Here is a 19,386-nt window from a genome sequence, read left to right as displayed (position 1 = left end):
ATATTCTGACATTCTGACCTAACCCTAATTCGTTAGCGGAGAAATAACAAATTTGCGGTAATTTGTTATGTTAATTCGTTAAGGAAGAATAACGAACTAGTTCCGTTCGTTAAGCAATTCGCTGACCAGTTCGTTAAGCAGTTCGTTATATGGGTTCAATTCGCTGTGAAGTTCAACTGATTAACAAGACCAAACGAATAAGTCCAAATTCGTTATAAGGACCAGTTCGTTATAAGGTCTGATTCGTCCAAAAGACAGACTCGTTATAATAGTCAGTTCGTTATGAAGTAACGAATGGGTTCATTCGTTATGAACCCAATTCGTTAAGAATTGGGTAACGAACTAGAAGTTTAATGAAATGACAGAATGGTCCCTGGACTTAGAAAAGAATGATTTAATTACAAAGAATCCCTCGAACTTTTAAGTTAACAAATTAAACAATAATTTAAAATTCTAATGAAAAATATGTTAAGATCCCGCTGCCAGGGGCGCTGCCCCCGGACCCCCGTTCGTCGAGGGTTATAATAAGATTAAAAAAGCGACTTGGGAAGTGCTAGTTAATTGATACGTGTAATTGTTATACAGTTAGTCGCGTACAACTAAAGAAGGGAATAACTATTAACGGTGAACGTAAACCCATTCAGGTGACTTTCTAGCTCCATTCCTTGTTATGTTTTCGGGGGTGTGTGCATACTCGATGTGATTAGTTAATACACTTATCCTAAGTGATAAGTGTATTCCATATGTGATATGTGTGAAATGTATGAATGATTGTTTGTCGGTACGTGATGGATCTTCGGATATTGCATGTACCGTCAAGTTATAATTATGGATATGAATGTTATATTTATAATGTATGAATGATGTATGTATGCTATGAACAAATGTAAGAGATAGCTAGGTACAGAAGATAAGGACCGAGCCCTAATAATACTCGAGGCAGAAAGTGACCGAACCCTAATAATATTTGAGGCAAAAAAGAGACCGAGCACTAATAATACTCGAGGCAGAAAGGGACCGGACCCTAATAATATCCGAGGCAGAAAAGGGACCGAGCCCTTATAATTCTCGAGGCAGAATAGAATAATGTAAAGTATGAATATATATAAAGAAAGTAAAGAAAGAATGAAAGTATATACTCCGGTATAAACTAAAGAAAGTTAAGCAGGTTAAGTAAATACTAAGTATCTACAGATGCGTATGTGTAAGTATGTTAAAGTATTGTATGTTAATTGATTAACTATAACTCACTCAGCGTAGCCAACTTTTAGTATGCACGCAGGTGGTTAGGATGAGGCAGATCGCTTGAGGGGAACACATGGCATGGAATTGAAGATACTGACATCTCAAGGAAATGATATGTTATTCTAAAGACTAAGTTTTATGTTTAAACTACTTTGAATGTTTATTTTGAAAAGATTTGAAGCTATGTAATATAATCTGGTTGAAGTTTAATATTCCACGAATGTTTTAATTAACTCTGATGTTTGGAACTGTGTTTATGAGTAAATCCAACGTCCAATGTAGGGCACCGGAAACGGGGCCTTACAGAAAAACTAACAAAACTTATTTTGAAGGGTTAGTAAAATATAAACGCATATCTTTCATACTGAAATTTATGTTTTAACCCATTCCGATGTCTCCTAGCTGGATACATGCCAATAAATATAAATAAAGAAAATAATAATCATATATAGCTAACAATACGATATAATGCACATATGCATATAGTGTGGTATTTCCGAACTAATACTATTTCATATTCAGGTAGGAAATGATATAGAGTGCATTGTTGGACATCCTTTAACGTACTCAAAGAATGAATCTTGTCTTTGGTAAATGTCTCAACCTCTTTTATATGTACTTTTATGAATTGATAAACATATAATTATACATATAGTCAAACTGCAATTTGAGTAAAAATCACATCATGTCAAGGTATTTCAAAAATTCTCATTCTAAAAGTTATGCACTTTCTCTCAATGATGTGTACATAATCACTGTAAGCTGCGATTATATGAACTTTTAAGTGTAAATTTTTTATAAAAGTATGGCTAATTACATATAACTTATCTCCCTCCTTATAAAAGTATTTCTTGACTGTACCACGTTCAATCCGACTATATTAGTGCATACGTAATGTAACATCCCAAGTTTCGTCAGTATTTAAAGGAATTGTGTTTAATTAAATTATAGAATATATATGTAACTATCTAAAGTATGAGGGGAATAAGTGTCATTAGATGAAAAGTTAAACATGAAACACTACCATATTCCTATAAATGTAGCAACCATCTCATTTATAATCATCCTAGCCTCCAAACAAATCTAACAAATTCCCGTTTTTGAGAAAATAACCCAAAAAAACACGACGATTCCCCAATATCTAACCGTCGGATCCATCTCAAATTTTAACTGAGTGTTCATGGCATAAAAATATAGATCGCAACTGATAATATCTTCGATAAGAAGTTGGGAAGTCTGGTTTTTATCAGAAATATCGTAACAACAAAAAACAGAACTTTCCGGAAATTGTTCAGCTTTTCCGGCTATTGTAGCGGCGTTTTCAAGAGACAGCGAGCTATTGGGTTTGTAGATCGGGGCAAGACGGTTTTGTGGGCGCTTGAATCACTCGATTTCGAGTTAGTTTGATATGGTTTTGGTCAATTCAAGTGATTTAAGACATAAACTTCAAATGTACGTTTTTGTTAAAAAGGTTTACTTTTAGTGTATGGATTTGCATAAAAATTGGTAGGATGATAGAACGGGCCACGATTATTGATAAACTAATGAACTTGCGAGTAAACAGGTTAGTTGGTTCGTTTCGGGTAAAAGGAGCAGTGTTCGGTTTGTGAAAAGGACGGGTAAACGAAGTCGGTTTTGCATGAAACTTGGTAGGATAGAAAATCGGGCCTTATTGGTAAGAAATCATTTATCTCAGCTAACCCAACATTTTAGAACTCGACACCATAGCCCCAAGATGCCGAATGAGCCGTTTGAATATAGATCTAGCTTTGATCGGGTGTTTAATCAGCCAAAAACAAGCTTATGGACCACCTTAGCTTAGATTATAACACCCGAAGCTACCTGGGTTATAAAAAATCAAAATCCGTCCAACCATGGTGGTTAACGGCGGGTGACAGCGCCGGAATTGAAGAAAAACCTTCAAAATGTGAAGTAGAAAGTTGGTCTAAACATATAGGCCATATAAGTATAGGCCGTATATGTATATGGCCGTATATTTATAGGCGTATAAGTAGGTATGTATACCGTATATGTATGTAGCGCATATGTATAACTGTAGCCGTATATGTATATAGCGCATATGTATATATGTATGTAGCCGTATATGTATAAAGCGCATATGTATGTATGTAGCCGTATATGTATATAGCGCATATGTATGTCTGTAGCCGTATATGTATATAGCGCATATGTATGTATGTATGTAGCCGTATATGTATATAGAGCATATGTATGTATGTAGCCATGTATGTGTATAACATATATGTATATATGGTCGCGTATGTATATAACGTATATGTATGTATGCATGCCATATATGTACAAATGCATGTCGTATATGTAGCTATATGTATATAACATGTATATATGTATGTATGCCATGTATATATGTATGCAATGCAAATGTATGTATACCATATATATGTGTACAACGTGTATGCATGTATGCCTTGTATTTATGTATGCTGTATATAGGACATGTATGTGTGCATGCCGTATATGTATTTATAACGTATATGTATGTAAAACATGTATGTATGCATGCCATATATGACGTATATGCATGTATAACGTATGTGTATGTATGACATATATGTATGTATGACGTATACGTACGTAAGTGTTAGATATGGACTTATATGATGGTTAAGATAAGACTAAGTAAAGAATTAATAATGAAATGTAACGTTTAAAATGAGTAGGACTTAGAAAGAAAGGCCAATGAAGTAAACGAACTCTAGAAGTGGTAATTAATTAATGTGCCTTATTACAAAGTCAGTCGTATATTGCAAAGGAAGGACATAACCGTCATCAGAAGCAGGACACAGGTGAGTTTCTAGCCCCATTTTCTTGTTATGTTTTTGGGGCTGTGTGCATACTCAATGTGAAATGTTAATACACTTACCTTAAGTGCTAAGTGTATGCCATAGATGATTTATGTGATAGATATTATACTGAGGTTATGAATGAATGTTTGTCGGTGCATGAACGATCTTCGGATATTGCATGTATCGCCAAGGAAGGTGATTGTTAGAAGATTAAGGTGAAAGATTCCTGGTGTGTCCATATGTTATGATGTGATTTGCTTTGTTTACATTGGTACGTTATATATATTGTATATGTGGTACGTGTAAGCAGGTGTACATACGATATGCTGGCTCTACGTCAGACATAGTAAGTTAGGATGGCAAATCCCTCTAACTTATATTGGACATAGACGTGGCATGTGATAGCGTAGTTAAGGACTGTGGACCTTATACGTGTTATAGATGATAGATGTCAACGTAGATAAGGACTATGGACTTTATACGTATTGTAGATAGGAGTCAGCATAGGAAAGGATTGCTGACCTTTAACGTGTTATAGATGTAATGTGGCAGCATAGTAGAGGACTGCGGACCTCGTACGTGCTATGATATATGTGACAACATAGGGAAGGACGGTGGACCTTGTATGTGTTGATGGTATAGGGAATGGCTTGGGACCTTGTACGTTCCACGAATGGTGGACATAGGTAAGGACTGCGGACCTTTTACGTGTTCACGACCCTGAGTATAAGTATAGACGGCGGACTATGTACATACTCATGGTTAACTAATGCAAGTGATAGTATGTATGTTTGTATGCATGAAAGAAAGGTAACAGGTTTAGTATGAATATGTATATTTGGGTACATATATATGTAAGTATGTGAATATATTGTATGTTTCCTGATTAACTAGAACTGACTCAGCGTAGCTGACTTTTAGTATGCACGCAGGTAAATAGGTTAAAAGAGTTAGCATGAGGATGGCATATGGAAGGGATTGAACGACTGGCATCTAAAGATGGAAGAAATGATTTTTTACTTTACGTTTTATGTTGAGACAACTTGGGATGTTTTAACACAAGTATTCTATGGTTTGTAAGAAATGGTTGACTTTTATTATTACGCGAAAAGTTTTAATTAGCTCTGCTATTTATAACCTTGTTTATGAGTAAATCCAACGTCCAAAGTATGGCACCGGGATCGGGGCCTTCCAAGTTGGTATCAGATCATAAGTTCGAGAGAAATAAGCATCCTACATGCTTAAACTCGAACAGAGAATGAGGCTTAAGAAGAAAAGAAAGAAGATGCCAGTTCAAGAAAGCCACGTGTTGCTCAAGCAAGCTCGAGAATGATAAAGTACATGATTAAGTTCATGTATTAGGAGTATATGTATTTTCATGTTAAATGAAGGTAGAAGAATGTATGATGTTAGCTTAATTGCTAAATAAAGAATGTTTGTACGTTAGCATAATTGCTAGGAATAAGAATGTAGGTTATATATAGGTTTACATGATTGTGTAAGAAGTAGAAACTAGCATAAGGAAAATCATAAAGGGAAGTATGTAGAACCTGAGGAGTAATATAAAGAGTTAATTACACTTGGCCACTGTCATTAACTACTCACCTTATGAATCATGTGCTAAATAATTCCTAGAGTGATAACGTTTATGTTTCCTTAGAGATAAGAGATAAGAGATAAGATAGATGACTGATACAAATGAAAAAGCATGAGGAGGTCGTACCGGACGCTGTGGTAATAAACGTAGCAACCAGACACCCTTTTTGAATAAGGTGTGACAAAGCGATATACGAAAGGAAGATGACTCTGACTATAGAAAGTAATGAAGAAGGATCACCCTTGGAACTTGTTAAGTCTAGATAATGAAGCGTATCATCGAGGACTTCATGGACAAGCTACCGTGGACGGCCATATCTAATTAACATCACTCGATGATTGTAAGACAAACGATAAAACAGTAAGTTAGGAAGCTGAAGAAAGGATGTGAATACAGGAAGTATTCCTTTTACAAGGACTAAGCAGGTTTCTAGGACAAAACCTCTTATAAGGTGGATAGACTTGTAACATCCCAAGTTTCGTCGGTATTTAAAGGAATTGTGTTTAATTAAATTATAGAAGATAAATGTAATTATCTAAAGTATGAGGGGAATAAGTGTCATTAAATGAAAATTTAAACATGAAACCCTACCCTCTTCCTATAAATGTAGCCAACATCTCATTTATAATCATCCTAGCCTCCAAACACATTCTTTAAAAAATTCTCGTTTTTGAGAAAATAACCCACAAACAGACGAAAATTTCTAAAGATCTATCGGTGGATCGGTCTCAAATTTTAACTAAGTGTTCATGGCATAAAAATGAAGATTCTCACTGATCAGATCTTCTATCAGAGTTCGGGAAGTCTGGTTTTATCAGAAATACCGTAATAGCAAAAAATGGAATTTTCCGGAAATTGTTCAGCTTTTCCGACAACTGTAGCGGCATTTTCCGGTGACAGCGAGCTGGTGGGTTTGTATATCGGGGAAAGACGGTTCCGTGGCCGCTTGAATCACTCAATTCCGAGTTCGTTTGATATGATTTTGGTCTATTCGAGTGATTTCAAATTTAAACCTCAAAGGTACATTTTTGTTTAAAAGGTTAACTTTTCGTGTACGAATTTTCATGAAAATTGGTAGGATGATAGAACAGGCAATGATTATTGATAAAGTAATGAACTTGCGAGTACCCAAGTTAGTTGGTTCGTTTCGGGTAAAACGAGTGGTGTTTGGTTTGTGAAAAGGCAGGGTAAACGAATTCGGTTTTAATGAAACTTGGTAGGATAGTAAATCAGGCCTTATTAGGTAAGAAATAATTTATCTTAGGTGATCCAACATTTTAGAACCCGACACCGCAATCCCGATATGTCGAATGAGCCGTTTGAATCTAGATTGTAGCCAATTCGTCATGAAGACATATTCGTTATAATAATCAGTCCGTCATGGGTTCATTCGTTATGAACCCAATTCGTTAAGAACTGGGTAACGAACTAGAAGTTTAATAAAATGACAGAATGGTCCCTAGACTTATGGAAGAATGAATTAATTACAGAATAGCCCTTGAACTTTATTAATTTATAGAAGATACCTTAAAGGATTAAGAGGTTAACAGTAAAATATTATCATGGAATCCTAATGGAAAATGTGTTAAGACAGTTAATGAAAATAAAATTTTTCATTAACCCCAGCCAGGGGCTCTGCCCCTTGGACCCCGCTAGGGGCTGCCGCCCCTAGAACCCTGCTGCCAGGGGCGCTGCCCCCGGACCCCCGTTCGTTGAGGGATATAATTAAACTAGAAAGTCGATATGGGTAGTGATAGTTAATTTATACGTGTAATTGTTATACAGTTAGTCGCGCACAACTCAAGAAAGTAATAACTGTAAATGGTGAACGTAACCGACTTTAGGTGAGTTTCTAGCCACATTTCCTAGTTATGTTCTCGGGGCTGTGTGCATACTGGATGTGATAGTTAGTACACTTAACTTTAATGGTAAGTGTATGCCATGTATGATTTATGTGATGGGTATTATGATATGATTGTGAATGAAAGCTTGTCGGTACGTGAACGATCTTTGGATATTGCACGTATTGACAATGGACTTATGTATATGAAATATGCATGTGTATGATAGATACATGTACAACACATGAGTATGTATAAATGATTAAAGAAAGTATATGTATGTTATGAGTATGTAAAGATAGTATGTACGATGATGAAGAAGTAAGGGATCAGACCCTAATAATATCTAAGATAGAGAAGAAAGGGATCAGACCCTAATAACATCTGAGATGGAGAAGAAAAGAGGGATCAGACCCTAATAATATCTGCGGTAGACAAGAAAGGGATCAGACCCTTCTAATATCTGAGATAGACAAGAAAGGGATCAGACCCTAATAAAATCTGAGATAGACAAGGAATGAGGGATCAGACCCTAATAATATCTGAGATAGAAAAGGACAGTAACTATATAGTATGAAAGTAATACAGTATGAACGTATGTATGAAATTATGTAATGAAAGTAAATTAGTAAGTAACTATTATGAATCTTTGGATGCATAATTGAAGGTAAGTATATGTATTGTATGATGTATGATTAATTAGAACTCACTCAGCGTAGCTGACTTTTAGTATGTACGCAGGTGAGTAGAATCAGACAGCTGGCTTGAGCGGGGACAAATGACAGAAGAATAAGAGTCTGGCATCTGAAGACTTGTTATATTTTATAATTAATGTTTTGATTTTGAAACAAAAGATGAATGTTTTAAGACATGTTATGAATTATTATGGTAATGCTATGAAAGTTTTGTATTCTGCGTAAAGTTTTAATTAACTCTGATTTTATAGAATTGTGTTTATGAGTAAATCCAACGTCCAAAGTGAGGCACCGGTAACGGGGCCTTACATAGATCGAGCTTCGATCGGGTGTTTAATCAACCAAAAATGAGCTTAAGGGCCACCTTAGCATAGATATGGACACCCGAATCTACCTGGGTTATAAACGATCAAAATCTGGCCAACCATGGTGGTTAACGGCGGCTGACGGTACCAGAATCGAAGAAAAACCTTACAAACGCGAAGTAAAGCTGGTCTGAACATATAGGTCGTATAAGTATAGGCCGTATATGTATAGGCGTATAAGTAGGTATGTATACCGTATATGTATATAGCGCATATGTATGAATGTAGCCATATATGTATTTAGCGCATATGTATGTATGTAGCCGTATATTTATATAGCGCATACGTATGAATGAAGCAGTATATGTATATAGCGCTTATGTATGTATGTAGCCGTCTATGTATATAGCGCATATCTATGTATGTAGCCGTATATGTATATAACGCATATGTATGTATGTATGTATGCATGTATGTATGTAGCCGTATATGTATATAGCGCATATGTGTGTATGTAGCCGTGTATGTGTATAACATATATGTATATATGGTCGCGTATGTATGTAATGTATATGTATGTATGCATGCCGTATATGTACGAATGCATGTCGTATATGTAGATATATGTATATAACGTGTATATATGTATGTATGTCATGTATATATGTATGCAACGCATATATATGTATACCGTATATATATATATACAACGTGTATGCATGTATGCCGTGTAAGTATGTATGCCGTATATAGGACGTGTATGTGTGCATGTCGTATATATGTATACCGTATATGTATGTATAACATGTATGTATGCATGCCGTTTACGATGTGTATGCATTTATAATGTATGTGTATGTATGACATATATGTATGTATGATGTATACATATGTAAGCGTTAGATATGAACTTATATGATGGTTAGGATAAGAATAAGTAAAGAATTAATAAAGAAATGTAAGGGTAGGGGTAATGGGGTGCGGACGAGGGGGGGGTGATCCAGGTGGCTGCAAACGTGGATCGCGAACACCACTACACCCTTGATGTGATCAGGGGCACGGATTAGAGGGGTGGTCAGGACCACGGGGCTTGAACGAGTCTTTGAGCAAGGGTTGAATCAAAAGTTGGGGGTGGATCAATCAAGCCCCACTACACTCTATGGGGCTTGGTCCAGGGGCTTGATCACGAGCCACGTCAGCACCTATGTGTCGTAAATGTATTGGATCACTTGGGGCTTGATTAAGTCCCACTACCCTTAGCCTAACATTTAAAATGAGTAGGACTTAGAAAGAAAGGCCAATGAAGTAAACGAACTCTAGAAGTGGTAATTGATTAATGTGCCTAATTACACAGTCAATCGTACATTGCAAAGGAATGACATAACCGTCATTAGAAGCAGTACATATGTGAGTTTTTAGCTTCATTTTCTTGTTATGTATTCGGGGCTGTGTGCATACTCAATGTGAAATGTTAATACATTTACCTTAAGTGGTAAGTGTATGGATACTCTTAATACACTCGATCAATTTAATTTTATAAACATCCTGATTTTTCAGTTGGTTTATTAGAAAATTTCTATGTCACTTAAGGTTCAAACAATAATATAAATAATGATAATCAATTTTCTAACATGACCTATAAAATATCAAAATGCTCATCAATCATAATAGTAAAATAAAACTTGATGGCTATCATTATAAAGCCATAACTTTAGAATATATATATGGTTAATATCATTTGAGAACCCCAAAAAAATTAAAAACTTTTAGGAACTCATAAAAACCAAACATTTTTTTTTTATTTTTTCAAATATTAACATTATCTGAGACTAATTTTACCATATTTTATATATAAAGGAGGGGTAGAGGACGACCGAAATTGACTTGGGATGAGAGGATTAGGCATGATTTGATAGACCTAAACCTCTCCGAGGACATGTTTGAGGATAGGAATTCGTGGAGAAGTAGAATTAAAGTTAAGGATTTTTAGAGAGAATTGAATACCTTAGGGCTTAGACTTAACTTATTTATGTCACATACCATAATGGTATTTCCCTTACATATATTATTATTATTATTATAATTATTATTAGCTTTTATATAGCTGCTAAACTGTGATCTTATTATTAATATTATTATAATTAGTAGTAGTTTTTATATAACTGTTAAACTTTGATTTCCTTTATTTTGCTTCATACACATGTACTTAGAGCCGAGGGTCTCTCTGGAAGCCACCTCTTTATTCTTTGGATAGAGGTACGGTGTGCCTACATCCCACCCTCCCCAGACCCTACTTATAGCTTTGCTGTCGGTGGGATTTTACTGGGCATGATATGATATGATATATAAATCACAAGTTTATATATGTGTAAAGTTTATGTAATAACAAATTTACATATATGTAAAAATAAGTTTAGATATGTGTAAAAACCAATTTTCATAATTGTAATCGTAAATATAGATATAAATAATGATAAAACTACACTCAAATCACAATAACATACAAGATTTTTTATAAATAATTTAAGAGTTATGTAATGATACTCATCCTATATATATATATATATATATATGAAATAATATAACACATGATATAAAATATTATACACATTATTGGCTACCAATATATGTTGTAATTATTCAAATATTTATGAACTAGGGCATAGCCCGTGTTATACACGGGTGGAAAAACATGTCAATAAACATAATAAATTTAAACAACAAATTCAAGCAACAAAAAACTTCTTCAAACTTTCGGACCAAAACGTTAACCATTCACTTGTTCTAGATATTAAAAGTTAAAAGTTACAATAAGTTAATGTATATCGAACAACCAAAAAAATCAACAAAAGAATAAACATGTTCTTTCATATTAAACCACCATCAACTTCTTCAAACATTCTACAAAAGAAACTCATTTTGCTTCACCACCTGAAAATATAATAAAACAATAGCATCCAAATTAAATATATTTAATAATGAGTAACATTTGAACATTAATAAAGTTGTTTTTATTAAATTGTTGTTTTTATTAAAAAAAATAACATACAACAACAAACAAAGTAAAATGACAACATAAAACATCTTTCTAAATTAAACCATTAAACCAAAAAGATATATCAATAAAAACATTTTTTGACCGTAATTTTATACATAACAAATTTGATACTCTTTTAAAACAACCCAGTTTGAAATATTTTCAAAATACTTACAAAATATAAAAAAATTGGAATTAGTCAACTTTAAAAAATTATGATTTTTTTATTTATTTTTGACTAATCTTGCAACAAACTTTTAAATCAATGACATTAATATTTTGTTAAAGTTAAACATAAAAACGTTTTACAATAAATGAATTTTCAAATAACTTTGAAAAGATTAAAAACATTTATGTTGACTTTGAAAATATTTAAAGGTGAAATGATACAAAAATATATATACCATATATACATGTATTTTAATAAAAAAAATATATTAAAAACGTGGAAACTAATTGTTATATTTAAATGAGAATATTATTAAAGACATTACTAACGAACGTATATGAATATCCCGTAAAAACAGAAAATGTAATAGACACGTATTTAAGATATTGACATTTTATGTTGAATATATATTAGGAAAATGAATTCAATTAGAATATATTAAATGACTATTTAAGTTATAAATCTGTTTACCAAAATTTCTGGAACTATCAAAACTAATAGTCGGTCAACAATATTAAAGGAAGTTATTAACTTTAAAAATTTTAGAAAACACCGACCCACATTATAGTCATCTCCAAAAATAAATAAATAAATTATACTCAACTTATTTTTTTGAAATTCGAATTACTAATTTGAATACACGTAAAAAATAATAATTATAAATAGCGACTTTCAACTTTATTATATGATTTGATTAAATTAGAATATAATAAATTGTATTTAAGTTATATATCTGTTTACCAAAATTATTAAACGGAATTTTTTATAGTCAAAGATCGTAAATACAAAAAATATTACAAAAATCATGGCATAATGTAATCTTGAAATTATTACTTTTTTTAGTCGATCCATAATTAATATTATTTTATTACAGTCAATGAAATCTGCATTCAATTTTGTTACAAACCCATTATCATTAATTGTGACATTTATGTCTAATTATAAATTGGTCAAACATATAAGATAGAAAGATTGTGAAGATTGGAAACCAATAAATATAATAATATTGACAATGGAAACAAAAATTTTCCATAACCAACTGTAATATATCTTTTTTTAGAATTCAAATTCAAATAATATTTCAAATTTTTATAGTGCATTAATTGTTACAGTTTCCATAACCAAATTATGACACTCATTAGCATTAATTGTGACATTTATGCCTCATTATACATTGGTTAAACAAAAAAGATGGAAATTGTGTGAAAATTAGGAACTACTCAAAACTTAATCTTACTAATGGAGATTGACAATAATATTGACACTTGAGAAATATTTTTTGGAAGTGCAAAAATTATACATAAAATACATAAATAATAACAAAAATATACATCAATATTAAACAAAAATACATAAATACATGAATAATAACAAAAATATACATCAATATTAAACAAAAAATAAGAAATCTTATCAACAAATCCTCAATCCATGAAATTAATTATATCAAGTTGGAGACATAACCTGAAATGAGAAAATTAAATATTAATATTAATATTAATATCACATAATAAATAAATTACCAATTATAGAAGATTTGAATTATGTAAACAAATATTCTAATTGATAACCGGAATATTTGAATCGCGTTACCGGAAAAATAAAATAGGAAAAATTTCCATTGTATCTTCGATTTTGATATAGATGTAACATCCCAATTTTTCGTTCATTATACTAGAAACGTGATAGTTAATTGTTTCAAATTGAAGTTTTCAGGTAAACGGCTATCCCGAAGATCCAATGGATCAGCTGGACCGACCACATACAAGTATGTGTCCTATAACTAAGTATGATCGACTAATTTTCAGCGAAAGAATAAAAACACATCATAAACCGCCCCGGTCACTTTCAGTCATCTGGTTAATGGCTATCCTTATATTCAACAAGTAGAAATGAGGACCAAACATATCCGAAGATATGTCCTTCAAACTGAGGCAACCGACATAAATCTAAGCGATAGTGACGTTTTTTTTTTTTTTTTTTTTTTTTTAATAAAGATAAAAACACGGTTACTCGGGATTGATCATCCCATTCAGCTCAACAAGGTTTTGAAATCTAGTTTTGTCAAACGCTTTCGTAAACATGTCAGCGAAATTATCTAGCGTATCAACCTTTTCGAGCACAATCAGTTTCTTCATAGCACAATCCCGTATAAAATGATGACGGATGTCAATATGTTTAGTTTTACTGTGTTTTACGGGATTGTTAGTTACTGAGATAGCAGCAATATTATTAATGCAAATAGGAGTATGAGTGAAATTCAGACCGTAATCGCGCAACTATTATTGAATCCAAAGAACCTGGGAGCAGCAGTTAAATGCTGCCATGTATTCTGCTTCACAGGTTGAAATCGCGACTGAGGTCTGCTTCTTGTATTGCCATGACACTAATCTGCCACCAAGAAACTGACATCCACCTGTAGTTGACTTCCGACTCTGATTGCACCCTCCATAATCAGAATCTGTGTAGGCGACCAACTCCAAGTCTCCTCCTCTCGTGTACCACAACCCCAGCTTAGGCTTGCCTTTGAGATACCGTAGAATCATCTTCGAACTATGAAACGGCATCAGTTAGGTTTATCGAACGACGTGATTTGGTCAATTTTGAGCTTGCGGATCTCGTATCGATCGGCGACGCCCCGGGGGGACTTACAATTGGTATCAGAGCTTTTGCTCGATTGTGTGGTTCGGGATTATCACGCGGGTGTAGAAATCGTTCCGTTCGACTATTTGCGGGACGAGTTTTCTGAGAGTTTGTGTCCTACTCACCTCCTACAATCATAAACAACCCATTACACCTTCACAAACCTCGTAAAATCCAGAAATCAAACCTGCATATTCATCGTGTTCATCATGCGAAGTTGCCGTCACTGTTCATAGGGTTTCAGCGAAGATATAAGGTTAAGCGAAGTTATCCACAACTTCGCCTACCTTCTCAAGTTCGCTTATCTCAAGCGAAGTTACCATTAACTTCGCCTACTTCACAACTTCGCTTACCTTAAGCGAAGTTATCTACAACTTCGCCGAATCAGGCGAATTTAAAAAGGAAGCGAACTTCAGAATCAGCGAAGTTCAGACTTAAGCGAAGTTATTCACAACTTCGCCTACAGTACTGTGAAAAATAAAATTTTTATTTTTCGGATTTCATTGTGTCTTGAGAAAGATGTCTTCAATTAACATTACTGAACTGGTAAAGATGGAAGTGGAAGCGGGTTCAGCTACAAAGGCACCGAAGATGCTTAAGAAAACCGATTATGTAGCGTGGAAAGATCGTTTTGAACAATATGTCAAGTACCAAGATGCTAAAATGTGGGTGTGTATTCAAGATGGGTACATTCCACCAACTGCTGAATATGAGGGTCGTGATCAGATTAAAAAGTACAAAGAGATGGAAGAAGAAGAAAAGAAAATGTATGAGGCTGAAAGCAAAGCACATGCAGCAATAACAATCGCTCTTCCACAAGAGATTCTACACACCTTCAGAAAGTATAAGACTGCTAGAGAGCTTTGGGAAGCTCTTAAAAACCGTTTTGAGGGTAATGTGGGAATTCGTGCTTCAAAGATTAAACTACTTAAAACCCAATTCTCGGTCTTCAAGTACTTGAAGAATGAATCACTGGATGATATCATCACTAGATATTATCATCTGATGACCGAACTCAACAATTATTCAATTGCTTACAAAGAAGATGAAATTGTTGAAAAGCTTCTTGATGCTCTCCCACCGAAATGGGAGATGTACACTGTGTTGATGAGAGAAGACAAAGACTTTGCTGACTATGACCTGGAAACAGCAGTTAACAAGCTACGAACTTTTGAACTAAACATGGTTCGAAAAGAGACACCTACTGATCAGGTTCAAGATCCAGGAATGTATGGTGCAAAGGTTAATACAAGTCCAAGTTCGAAATCTGATTCGTCTGCTTATTACTCAAAGGGAGAGTCGGGCGCTAACTCAACACATGAAGGTCATGTATCTCTCAACATGAATGGTGATGTGTGCTTTGTAGCTGGAGGATCAAATGCTTCTAACCCTCAAGCAACCAAGAGTAGTTTTACCCCAAGTGTTTCGAATAACAGCTACTCAAGGATGCCCATGAGTGTTAAATCTGCTGAACAGCAGTTTGCTCTCTATGCATCCTTTATTGCTTCGTATGAAAATTACATTCAGGGTAAGATTGTTGATCCAGCAATATTGGAGGAAGACTATGATCAGATCGATGCTGATGATCTGGAAGAGATGGATCTGCAGTGGCAGATGGCGATGATTGTGAGAAGGGTTAAGAGGTTTATGAAGAAGACAGGAAGGAAGTTTGTTGGTGAGAGACCGGGTTTTGACAAGTCAAAGGTGCGCTGTTACAACTGTCAACAGAATGGCCACTTTGCGAAGGAGTGCACGAATGAGAGAGTTGAACGTAGTCAGAACAGGTCGACACACCAGAATGGGGGTGGTAATGATAATAGAGCCATGATTTCCAGACAGAATGGGGACTATAACTGGAATCTGCATGTTGAAGAAGTGTTCGAACTGGCCAATATGGCGAACATCGAAACTGCAGATACTGAGGAAGTGACTGGCGAAAGTGAAGCTTACATGGCAGAGGCTCAAAATGAAGCTTGTATGGCAGATGTGAAAGATCAGGTCACCGAGGTAAGTACTAAACTCCCTTGCACTAAGTGTGAAAATCTGTCTGAACAATTGACAACTATAACTGATCAGTATGTTAGTTTGGATGCTCAATTTAAAACCTTAAAAGAAGAACATCATTTCACTAAAGCTAGAGAAAATAGTTATAAAGTAAAAATAAAAGCTAGTGAAAAAGATATTAGAAGTCTTAAAGCAAATCTAGCTGAAAAAATTAAAGTAATTGATCTTAACTATGAAGTGTTAGAAGAGAAAACCAAACTAATAGCTGAAAGGGATAAACAGATAGCTGATCACCAGGTGAAAGTGGTGGAACTTAACAGAAAACTTGAGAAATTTAGAAATTCCACCGCTATACTTGATCACCTCGTTAGTGATCAAGGTTCCCCAGTTAAAAGTGGAGGAATTGGATATCATGAAGTTCCGCCACCTTACAATCATAATTACACTTATGATCCTAGTAATCAGAAATCTGTTGATGTTGATTATAGTCAGACAGTTCCGGTTAAGGTAACTAGTAAAGAACCAGATGGTAGTAAAGGCGAAACAAGTAAGCCTGTTTCGAGTGTTAAAATTTCTGCTCCTAGTCCTGTCTCATCAAACTCGGACAAGTCATCAGAGTCGAGTGAGACAAAAGAAAAGGCAGTGTTACCAAAAAGTGGAGAGAAACATAAAACAACTGAAAAGAAATCTCCACTAAACCCGTATGTCCCACCATATGTGAGACAAACGGGCAGTAATGCAGCCTCATCATCTAAAACAACTGTTGAAAAGAAAGTTGAACACAGGAGTTGTTTCAGATGTAATCAATTAGGACATCTAATTGCTGATTGCCCTCTGAAGCGGAGATTCAGAGGTGCGAGGCCTTCAAAAACTGAAAACAGAACTAACAGTAACTACAATAGTGGTAAAACTAAATCAGGTTTTCAAAGAAAAAGATCTCAGTTTTTCACTGCTAACAACCAAACCATAAGTAATAATTCATTTAATTCTCGAAGGTTTGGATGGCCTCATAATCAAACTCCAAGAAGGTATCCTTTTAGGACTTACAGGAATTATTCTGAAACTAACTTTGGACAGCCAAGGTACGGGATGTATCGACCCAAGACCAATAGGTCTTGGGTCCCCAGATTTTAATCATTTGCTTTAATCGTGCAGGAACAGTTGAACAGGGCTGCAAACAATCAATGGGTTGTGGATAGCGGCTGTTCCCGGCACATGACGGGTAACAAGAATTTGTTACACGATTGGAAACCTGTTCAGGGAGGAAGAGTGAGTTTCGCTGGAGAGAGCGGTGGAAGGATTACAAGAATTGGGACGGTGACTAACGGAAAGATGACGTTAAAGAAAGTAAATTTTGTTGAAGAACTGAAGCACAATCTGCTGAACGTTTCGCAGATTTGTGACAAAGACTACACCGTGCATTTCACCAAGAATGAAGCGATCGTGCTATATCCTGGTTTCAAGATACCAGAGGATTGGATTGTTATGAAGGCTCCAAGAGAAAAGAATACGTATATAATGGACATGAGGTCGACTGAGATGACCACAGAAGAATCGTGTCTTCTGTCGAAATCAACTGAATCGGAGTCCGAGTTATGGCATAGGAGAATGGGGCATATTCATCTTCGAAAAATGAACTACATTGTCAAGAATGGGCTTGTGCTGGGTGTTCCCTTGAAGAATTTCAACTTTGAAGACCAATGCTTATCGTGCAAAAAGAGAAAGCAACACAAGAAATCCCATCGCACCAAGAAGGTTAACTCAATTGTCAATACCCTAGACTTACTTCACATGAATCTCTTTGGTCCCGTGAATGCAAAAAGCCTAGGAGGAACATCTTACTGCTTGGTGATCACTGATGATTTCTCTCGATACTCTTGGGTATATTTCCTGAAGTCAAAGGATGAAACGGTTCAGATGGTGATAAATTTGATTACCAAAGTTGAGAACATTATGGGAAAAAGAGTTAAATACATCAGGAGTGACAATGGGACTGAGTTCAAGAACTATCAGATGGAGCTCATCTGCTTACAGAAAGGAATCGAACACCAGTACAGCGCTCCGTATACTCCGCAACAAAATGGAGTGGCTGAGAGGAAGAACAGAACGTTAATTGAAGGAGCCAGAACCATGCTGGCTGATTCGAAACTTCCTGTGGTGTTCTGGGCTGAAGCTGTTGCAACAGCCTGTTATATCCTTAATCGAGTGTTAACCGTTAAAAGATTAAATAAAACATGTTATGAACTTATGCATGGGAGAAAGCCCAACTTGAGTGGTCTTGAACCATTAGGGTCCCCGTGTTCGATATTAAAGACAAATTCTAAATTTGGTGAAGTAGCCGACGAAGGAATTTTAGTCGGATATGTTGTTGGGACTCCCAACAGACGTGTCTTTAATACATTGACCAGCAAGGTTGAGGTGGTGTGTAACACTGATATCACAAGTTACAAATCACCAAAACCAAGCACGGGACCCGCTGGGGTTTTCGACTATGATAGACTTTTCAAATCTTTTAACATACCTTACTTGGATTGTGCAGAAGTAGATGAAAGAATTGCTTCGAAGATGATTTTTGATGAGGAAGACAATTATGTGCAACGACCGAAGTATGATGAATGTCAGCCTTCCTCGTCAAATGCTGTCGATACCCCTGCTGCCTCTACTGAAGAAGAATTTTTCAATCCGTTTCACTCTCAACAACAAACACCCACTGATGAGCTACCTTCGAACCTGGAAGACAATCTAGATGTCAGTGCGGTTCCGACTACGAGAGTTCACAAAAATCACCCATTGGAGAATGTGATAGGTGATCTGTCCGACGGTGTACAAACAAGACAAAGCTTGAATGAGCACACATGTGTTTATACAAGCATTAAAGATTCAGGCATAATCAATGAGTGCTGGTACACCTGCTTCATCAGCCAGATTGAACCAAAGAACTATCAAATGGCTCTCGAGGACAACTCGTTGGTCGAAGCCATGCAAGAAGAATTAGCCCAGTTTAAGAAGATGGAGGTATGGA

This window comes from Bidens hawaiensis, unplaced genomic scaffold (assembly GCF_021521415.1).
Source record: "Bidens hawaiensis isolate Kalapana, Puna unplaced genomic scaffold, B.hawaiensis_p1.1 tig00007952_1, whole genome shotgun sequence".
NCBI classification, from domain to species: Eukaryota; Viridiplantae; Streptophyta; class Magnoliopsida; order Asterales; family Asteraceae; genus Bidens; species Bidens hawaiensis.
The sequence above is the reverse complement of the archived record's forward strand: the minus strand, read 5'-3'. Positions refer to the sequence as shown.